A 10,376-nucleotide genomic window follows, 5' to 3' on the forward strand; every position below is an offset into this window, starting at 1 on the left:
ATAAGTAGACAACTAAAACTGCCCAATCGAGGTAAGCAGAAGGGAGTGATTCTTGACAAATCTATCCTAAGGCAGGGTGGTCTCAGTAAGTTGAGAGCTTTTTTACAAATTCGATGCATTAGAGTACATGGAATAGAGTGAGACTTTGCCTTATGGGCAGAGGGGTCGATGTACTCATACTCCCCCTCGTTTCTCACTCTCCTTGAAACTTCTGCGACATGAGTCGGCTTCAATTCGTACAATCTACACAAGAAACTGCTTGAAGATCGACACTAGTTAACCCAAATACAAGACCTTGATTTACCTAGAAATTGAAAATTCAATTCGATTTTGGTGGGAATGGCCAAGATCTTCTGTTGCGAAGTTGGCGTGAGAGAGTCTAGGCAGCAAGCCTCATGTTATTCAAAAGAGTATTGAGTGGTGCTGCCTAGAAAATCATCTTGATAGACCACTAAATCGTGCCACTAAGAATGTCTCAAGTAGGCACATCACATCACTTCACTTCACTTTTTCATTGCACCACACTAGGGCTTCGTAGTATAACCCATTCTCTCAAATACTACCATGCCATGGGGAAAAAATATATGGAATAGCACCATCAACATGTACAAGCATGGCATGAGGCCCACTGGAGCTATATCCATTTAAAATTAGATGCATGTACACAAGAGCAAGCACCATCATTGAGCACGCACTTTTGGACACTACAAACGGAAAAATTATTACACTAATTAGAAATCCTCAGGATAGAGTGTAAGGAGGAAGGGTGAGTTGAGGGTTGTGTAGACCTACATAGGATGTGAGAGGGCTTTAGATATTCAAGTCCTATCATCATGAACACATGCAAGAGGGAGGCAAAGCAGAATCCTACGACTAATGAGGGGTCCATAGCATAAAGGACATAATATATTCAATGAACCTATTTGTGTGTAGAAATGCATTGATCATCACCACTCACTAGTCAAGCTAGGCATTGAATTTTCCTTGCATCCATCTTTCCTTTTTGTACATTATATGGTTGGATTGTGCAACATGATCCAAAAATTGCATCTTTTCAATGCAGCATGATTAAATTTTGAGCATCAGTACATCAATGGCATATGATCATGTTCTTGATTAGGTGCACGGAGGGTTAGGAAGGAGCCCATCCAATAGGCTTAGTGCAAGGAAGCAAGTCGCATTTTCCTCCACTGAGACTTGTGAGAGTGGTGGGGTTGAGTGTAGATCCATTGTTTAATTAGAGGCGAGGATGAAAGAAGAGAAGGTTGGATTATATCTATGTATATATGAACTAGAGATTTATGGAATATTTATACAAATAGTATTGTGCTTTTTTTAGAAGTATTTTTTGGGCCTATTATATATTATACTATGTATTACAATAGATGCTTAGAAAAGGAGTACTTGTGGTTGTGATTTGGGTTTAAGGGGTTTGGAAGGTGAGATGTTAGGCCTAATATATAATACCTAGGTATACAACATCATTATGGATGAGATGAAACAATACGTGGATTGGAGAAGAAGTAAGAAGGGAAGAAGTTGACGAGGTACAAAAAGGAGAGAGGAAGCTGCTCTGGTGAAGGGAGATGGAGGAGTTCTTCTCGTCGATCAGAAGGGGCTATTTCATCAAGCAGGGAACCAATTAGATTGAGGAGAAAAAGCGATGCCAAATAGATGGTAAATAGGCTTATATCTAGTAAATGCACAATTTTTTTTGTTAGTAACTAGGGTTTTTTAATTTGGAACTAGGTTTTTAGTTTTACTAGATAGATGTGAAGCTACAACTAGTAAAATAAGTGTCTATATGGTAAAGCAAGGTGAATTTCTCTATATCACCTAATATAGCCATGTTTATTGGTTAAATTATGAAGCTATTGATCATAGGATAATGTACATGCATAGTAAATCAAAACAAATTTGTATATAACATCTAACATAGTCATGTTATACATTACAATTGATAGGCCTAACCATCAGCCATGTAGTCAATCTCAAATAAGATAATGTTGATACACACTTGTAATGGATATGTTTGTATGCATCCAAAATGTACATGTGATGTAAGATACATCTGTGCATTTTGATAACTTTTAATTCTTACTCACATAGCACAAATAGTTTACACATCCACAAATAAAATATCATTTTTAACAATATAAATATTTCCTTGTCACATTAAAACAAAGAAGAATCTCATTCAATTCAATTCAATGCCATGGCTCTAAATCTTGAAATTCCCCTCAAATTCCCCCAGAAGTGCGGGATATACCTAGCATCCATATAAGCATAAATAGTTATCAAAAGTTATTTGAGCCCCTTACAAACTAAGAGCCTATCCATGCATTAGCAAAATAGAAACAATTCAAATTGTAATAGCCTTTTCCTTAAATGAAAGACATAGAATCTCTTGAATATGTGGAAACTTGAAGAGGGGAGCTGTCAATAGACAATCATGGCACATGGTCTATTGACTAGGGTAGCTGTATTAAGTTCATTAAAAAAGAAGCATTTCCTACCAACATGTGGCATATACTCCCCCTTTCATGCATGTAGCATATTCAAGGGGGCGAACAAGGAGTAAGAGATGATGGAACACATAGCACAAACATAAAGCAATAGAAGCAAGGTAATGGGATGGAGATGGATTATGCTAACATTGTCATTGCTAGCACGAACATGGAAGAGCTAGAGAAGAAGATGTGGGGTGACCAAAATGATTTCAATGAGAATTAAAAGAGGGTCACAATTGAATTTGGGGAGCAAGTGCAATGTGCATGAGTGGTATCCTTGTTGCCATGCATTCGGCAAAGCAATGCTAAATATTCTCTATGCAACATGTACATGTATTTTAAGGGAAGGTCCCCCTTGAGGATGAGTTTGCTAGATTTTTTTGGCTCACCTCATGATCAAAGTGGTGCTCACATTGTTTTCTTGCCATGAGGTTTCTTTTGGGTCCTATTTTCTTCTAAAGCAAAAAGAGATTGGGTTTTAAGTTTAGTTGTTTGGCTTAAAGTGAGCCTTGTTTACATGCTTCCATGGTTTGTTGATGTTATTCTTGAGGAGGTCTTACAAATTGAATGCCCAATATGGGCTAGTTTTCATGGACTTCCTACTTTGCTAGATGGAGAAGTTAATGTGCTAGTAGAAGTGCTAGGTAGAGCGCTCTATGTTCTTACAATAATATCGACTAGTGGAGCAAGTGGCCTCTCGTACTTTGGGATAAGAGGAAGAAGATCCTTGAGATGCTCTAGCTTTTTGATCCTAATGGGATTGAGTTATTGGTCGATGTCAAGAAGATGAGTGCTTTGCAAAGGAATGCCCAAAAAGGAACTGAGCTAAGAAGAACCCAATGAGAAAATAGTGGAGATAAGGAAGAACTTCAAAACAAGTAAAAAGAAAAAAGCATAGGTTGAGAAGGGTAAATTCAAGGAAACAAACAAGCCTCAGAAGGAGGAACCTAATTATCAGTCGCGATCCTAGAGATATTGAAGTTAAAGCAGGATGGAAACAAATAAATTCAACTACCAAATTCTTTGAAGTCTAATGGAGGTAAGAAATAAAAACTTTCCCTTTAATAAAATCTTCTTGCAAATGTTTTGTTGATAAGACTATTTTGCTATTTTGGATTATGGAGGTTCAAACAAAGACATAATGTTAATTAGCTGGCTCACTATGATCTCTTGGAATGTGAGGTATCTAGGAAGCCTATCCAAGAAGGATGTGTTTAGTAGGAGAAAGAAATGGAAGCCCCTCTCTTTCAATAGCTCCTTTTCTGGAAAGGGAAGGATTCAACCTATAGTTGAAGGATGCTTGGAAACAAACCAACAATCCAATGGCTAATCCAACGTAGAATTAGATGAGATCCATGCCATCATTGAGATTACCAAGATGTATGGCAAATATCAGGATAGACTTCAAAGAGGGTTGCATGTTAGTAGTTAGCAATGCAGGGAGTATATTATTACGACTCTTGCTAAATGTTCTAGTAATGGGATGTTTTATCAACTTCTCAAAGAAGTGGAGCATTACATGGAGGATTTGCAAAAACATAAAGGTGAAGTTGCCAAAATTTAGTCTAAGGAAAATGGTATCTTATGGGGTTGGTGCTTCGACCAATTAATTTTATAAATTGATGAAGCAAAAGAAACAACAAGAGTTCATCACTATGATAGACGATGGAGGAGGAATCATGGAATTTCTGTAGGGATGTTTCAATCTCTTTAGAATGTGTTTATAAATGGTCTATGCTTAGGTCCATTTGAGGTAAAGAGGTCGATGCATAAGGGTGTCCCATTGCCCCATTACTCTTTGCCACCATAATCACCAACCCTTTGCTTAGGGATTTGGATTTGAAGGTGCAACATGGAGTAAGCAAGGGGCTTTCTATACCATTAAGAAAACACTTGGTCTTCCAATTCTTTGCCAACAATAATTACCAATATTTTGCAAGTAGAGAAGCAACTAGTAGATGTATTTGATGAAAGTGTATGAAATTTTTCTAGAGCTATCTAGGGTTGTGACTAATGTGAGCAAAAGAAAGCATATTTACCTAGGATTGAATGAATCAACAAAGTTGCTAAGGGAGCTAGGCTTCCAAGTAGCAGAATTGGAGCAAGGGATTAGGTACTTAGGATGCCCATTGGGCATAGGTAGTAAGACACATGTAAAAGGTCATTAAACCTTGGGAAATGTAAGAGAAGAAAAAAAAGATGCAAATAAAATTAGCCATTTTCTTAAATGGGAGCTAAACATTCCTCCAAGACTCAAGGAAATAGAAAAAAATTATTTGATTCAAGAAAGGTCCATTCTCCCATGCACGACCAAGTCCCACAGCTTCTCATTTTCACACAGTCTCATCATTCATTCTCTTGCGCACAACCAGGTCCATCTTCTCGCATGCACACAATCTTATCTTTCTTCACCACACCGCCTGATTTCCTAGGATGCATGCATGTGTTGTAGTCATTAGTTGCTCAGTACAAGTTTTTTCCATCTATCCTACATATTCAATCAGGGATGCCACTATAAAAGTATAGTAAAGGTGCACTGGGTCTTACCTCTAGTCGTTGGTACTCTGCATCTTCACGGAGAATTCAATTTCACTGAGTCCATGTCGGAGACAGTTGGGTAGTCATTACACAACCGGTTTCATATAGACATAACTAATTGTCTGACCGTGTCATCGATGTCGATGAAAATTTATCGCACCCACTATTATCCCAATGCATGTTGTAAAAGAAAAGCAGAATGAAAAAAATCACTCTATTAAACTAATAATAGGCAAAACAAAGGAACATACAAATCATTATGCAAATATAATTATCAAGCATTGAAGGACACTTTTCGTGGCAATACTCAAATTATCAACAAGTTGTAATCAATCATTCGTATTGCATCAAAGAATTGTAAAGCACAACATGAGAGCAATTCTGAAACATTTGTTTCTCTGAAAGCTACAACACAAGGGAAATTCTGGAACATTGGTTTCAAGTTTTTGTGGCACTCCTAAAAGATCAAGTGTATTTGATCAAAGATTGTAAGTAATGTTTGATTCCATGCTTTAGATTTCTATGTCAAAGTTATCTCTTTTGCCTTTCCCTATTATCCATCTTTATAGCTGCTTGATTCTAAAGAATTTGGGTAATTTCAAGATTTCTAGCATAAGAACTTATTTATTTGATTATCTTGTACATTATGTATGATGTGGGTCAAGTAACATGCAACAGTGACCAATTGCATACATAGGAAAGTTGCAAGTGGCTGTAGACCCTAAGAAGATTGAAACCAAGAGTGTCGAAGAGCTGAGGAATAAAGCATCGAGTCCATCCACCAATGAACCCATTGATATCTCTCCTAATAGCGGTGAAACCTCAGACACATCCGTGTGTTCTGAAAAATCGAAGCAGCCATTACCATCAACGGTTGCTTGCAACACTCAATCCACCGACAATAGAACTCATAATGACCAATCAAGAGTGGATACAACACTATCACGACAAGGTGACAAATCTATACCAGTCACATCCGAGGAGAACCATGAAAAAATAACATCAGAACCTTAGGAAAAATGCACATGACATTAATGAAGTCTGAAGATCCATAGCCTAGACTATCATATAAGACACTAGAAGTGAAGTAGGACCTCTTGTTTCCCGCATGGTAACCAGGGTAATGGCCAACAATGAGAGAGGGATGGTCAATGCCAACTGGAGTTGATCAAGACCACTAGCAGACACACTTGAATTTGTGTGTTATCTTATAGATAACAACCAAAAACTTTAACGATGTCCTTTACATAGTGACTATTCTTGCAAGTCTAAAGCCTAACATGAAATTATCTATATCTTTTTCTATTAAAGTAGTTTGAAGAAATTCTAGTAAATGATTAAAGCATGTGTACAATTCTAGATCACTAGGAGGAGACTTACCCCCATTGCATGAATTCATGTAATGCATTGTTCACCACATATTCCTTTGAAGATAGTCCCCTGACATAGTCCTCTGAGCTTGGTTCATGCAGACTATCTAGTACACTCCTCAGCCTATCCTCTTTAGAAGCTTGGTACAAGTAGGTTGTGTGGTAATCCTCTTGAGTAGCTTGGTGCAAGTAAGTTTTTTTGGGTTTCAATAGGCATCCATCTTAAGTAGAAGCTATGCCCTAGAATCTCATGTCAAGAAGCATATTAGACTCAACTTGGAAGTATATTGTGGTGGTGGTCATGTACCCAAATACCAACCAATTATTTGAAGTCGTTCCAATGCATATATTCTATCTTACCAATTTGAGCAACACTCCGATTGGCAATGTTCCAAAGCACCTAGATGTTTTGCACAAATTCTAGGGTCTAAACATAGCTTTCAATAGGCTTGAAGGTGAAAAAACAAACTACTAAAATGTACTAAAACAAGAGAAATACTTAATGACATTGATCAACCTAGCTATAACATACTGGATGCCTGCCTAGGTGTCATAACAGTTCAAAGCATGTAGCTTGCCTAGTGTTTTCAAAGAGTAGGTAGCTTGAAATCAATTTGGGCTCTTATCTTGCAATAGTGCTGCTTACTACAGAGCTGCTTGCGAGACTACTGATATCAAAGGCAATTGGTGCAGCTGCACATGACTTCCCTTGATTTCCAGCTTCAGGTTCATTGCTTTTAGTTGAAAATTCTTTCAGACATAAGAAACTCTGTGTGTGTGTGTGTGTGTGTGTGTGTGTGTATGTGTGTGTGTGTGCGCGTGCGCGCGCACGCGCGTGTGCGCTTGCTGCCCTCAAGGGTCTTTAGGCAATGTTTCCACAATAAAAAGCCATATGACAATAGATTACTAAAAATACTTGTGAACCCATCACTTTGAGAAAAAGTTGTTGGCTTAACCATTCTAGAGCATGAATCCAAATGGCAAACACTTTTGGCTTCATTTGTATGCTTACTAGAAGATCCTAAGGTTTTTTTAGGTAGCTAGAGTATATAACATACTATCCCGGCATTTTAAGAACTTGTACAATAAAATTAGAGCTCATTGGAAGCTTATGATCACTATGGTAGTCAAAGGTGAGCAACATCATCCTTAATTAAAGAGTATATTTTCTTCTACTAAGATCAATAGGATGCCCCAAAAATTTCAACCATTTGACTAAGCAATTAAAACATTACAACAATTGATGGTTTCTCATCCAAAGCATATAAGGTGTAGAACCAAGACTATGTTTATATTGGCATGTCCAAGTTTGCAATTAGGAGTAGATTCTCACCATAGATCTTTAGCCTTGTTGTAACCCACATTATAAAAGCCTGCCTTAATTACTACAACCATATCAACATAGCTTTAAAAACACCCATCCATTACATAGATATGATGCGAAAATGAACACACTAATTTAAACAAGAAATCTTCATAAGTTGGGATAAATGATTCAACCATTGTATCTAGAAGACATTCCTAATATGTTCTACCTAGGGTTAGTAAGTGCCGTAGAACCACACAACAATTGGGAGGAATCAATCCTTTGACCAGTTGAAACACATACACCCACCTTAGCCAACTAAGCTAGGGCTCCTTGACATGGGTTCACAAGGTACCTTTGGCTCTTTATGTCCTTAACCTAGTACGTCCAAGTGACATTGTAGCACTGTTCCAAGTCCATTCATACCATTGTTGGCTTGTTAGGAGCTTAAACATGCTCCAACTTAGAATTATCATTATCATTATCAAGTGCAAAATTTTAATTAAATTGATGAGAATACGTCAAAGAGAGAAACACATGCGAACAAAAACATAGAGAACAGAGAAGCACGAACAAATTTTATTCTGGTTATGTTGCATCAACTCTTGGACGATGAGTGCCAATCCGGATCATTTCAATCTTATAACGTTAGGTTGAGGAGAAAATGGATGCCAAAAAGTTTTATGTGCTATTGGAAATGGAGCCTTGGAAACTCGATGTGCACTGGTGATGATTGAAGGCAGATTCTAGGCTCTCATATGCTATCCTCCCCCATCCTCTCCTGCAAGGATAAGAGCCCCTGCATCTAGATCCACACAGTCTTCCCCCAGAAGAACTGCCACAACCTCCTCTGCTGCTCCTTCGCCACTGCTGCCGCTGCCGTTTTTCAGAACTCGTTCCCTGTCACGAGCTAGGACACTGGATACACGAGCCTGGTCAATTGGGTCAGTGGCTCCCAGCCCAACTCTTGGCACTTTGGCCTCTAACTCTAGTGGAACGAGCCCCATGAGCCCCCCTGCTCGCAGCTAGTGCGGTGGGAACTCCACATGTGTGCCCACCTCTACAACTGGCCTCACCAAGGTCTATTTGTGCAACAAGGGGTACCTCTGGGAATTCAGCACAGGCACATGCCCCGAAGGTACTATGCTTGTTTGCTGTTTTGGTAACTTTTTACTATTTACCTTCATGGTAATGGTGTCACCAATAACCAAATATGTATTTGCATTTCCAAAACCCTTTTCTCAAAGTTTTGCATCGCTCAAGCTCTCATTAACAATTGAAATGACTCTTATATCATTTAAAGCCAAACTTCAAAAGTTCAGTGCAACAATAATAGTAAAATTGCAAGTCTATATGCACAGGCATGCTCATATCATAATAGCAGTAGTAGTGACAATGCTTTATAGAAGAGGGGCTACATCAAGGAGTACACCTAGGCATGCAATTTATTTTTACAGAAAAGAACTTGATTTGAAACTTCTGCATGAACTACAATAATTCTAGGGTGACTCATAATGCAGAGAAGAATCAAACTGGTTTACACTGGTGCTTTTAAATTTCAAGTTTGAAATGCTTTCCATTCAATCTCCTCACATTTGTCATGATGGGTATGCATGTTCAGATCAAGGAACTGATGTGAAATCGCTACTTGCAAATGCATTTCACTGATACTATTTTTGCATTTGAACTATGAACTAGCATGTTGCCATTATTCTCATTTCTTGAATGAATATATGCAATATACCACAAACTAACTTGGAAATAGGATGGAAGTTGTACCTTGAGTATACCAAAACTGACTTGGAAATATAATAGAAGTTGTTACTACTAGACCTCGGCTTGTAAGCTACATTCAAGTTCAGTGTGTGAGCCTGGTGGGACATCGGTCAAGGATCATCATGCACCGTAGAGCTCTCTGGGCTCCCAACCTAATGGGACTTCTTGTTTTAGTCCAAAAGCTTTGGAGAGGTATGCTATTTCATTGGGCCTTTCTGTTTTCCTTTCCATTTAAGTTTAAATACTGTTTAAAAACAAGTTAGGATCTTTGGTTACTTTGGCAAAAAAGGTTTTGGAAAACTGTGCATACACAGAATCTAGACAATTAAGGAATTCTTGGCACATAAGAATGCATGTATGCAGCGAGGGAATGAAGCTAAATGAACAAGAAACACTTGAAATGCATTAATGTGTAGACAAACTTGCATATTTCAATGGTGATGTTATATTTATCAATGCTGACTTGCTGTATATTGAGGTTGCCAAATCACAAACGTGTAATTTGATAACTCAATTAGAAGACACAAAGAAGTGGCACAAGCTTGTGTTTTCTTCACTAAAATGATTTTACTAAGTCTTTTATATCAATGATGCCTTCTTGATTTTCAGCTTCAACTGGAAAAGTTTATTGGGCTCACAACTGGTAATGCAAATGGGTGGGCTTGCAACTTTGCAATGGGTGATGTTACAATGACTACAAAAGCATTGGCATGTGTTGCTTATTTGCCTCATGGAGGCAAACTTATTGCTGCTAGAGAGGTATATATCATCTACAAAATGACTGCAATTTTAGTCCTCCACCAATAGTCAGTTGAAAAGTTCTTATGTAGAGAGCTATAGGGCTGGAGGTTTCCTGGCACTAAGCTAGGTGGTTTT

Source organism: Lygodium microphyllum, chromosome 10 (assembly GCF_053477565.2).
Source record: "Lygodium microphyllum isolate KBCC chromosome 10, Lygodium_microphyllum_v1.1.10, whole genome shotgun sequence".
Taxonomy (NCBI): Eukaryota; Viridiplantae; Streptophyta; class Polypodiopsida; order Schizaeales; family Lygodiaceae; genus Lygodium; species Lygodium microphyllum.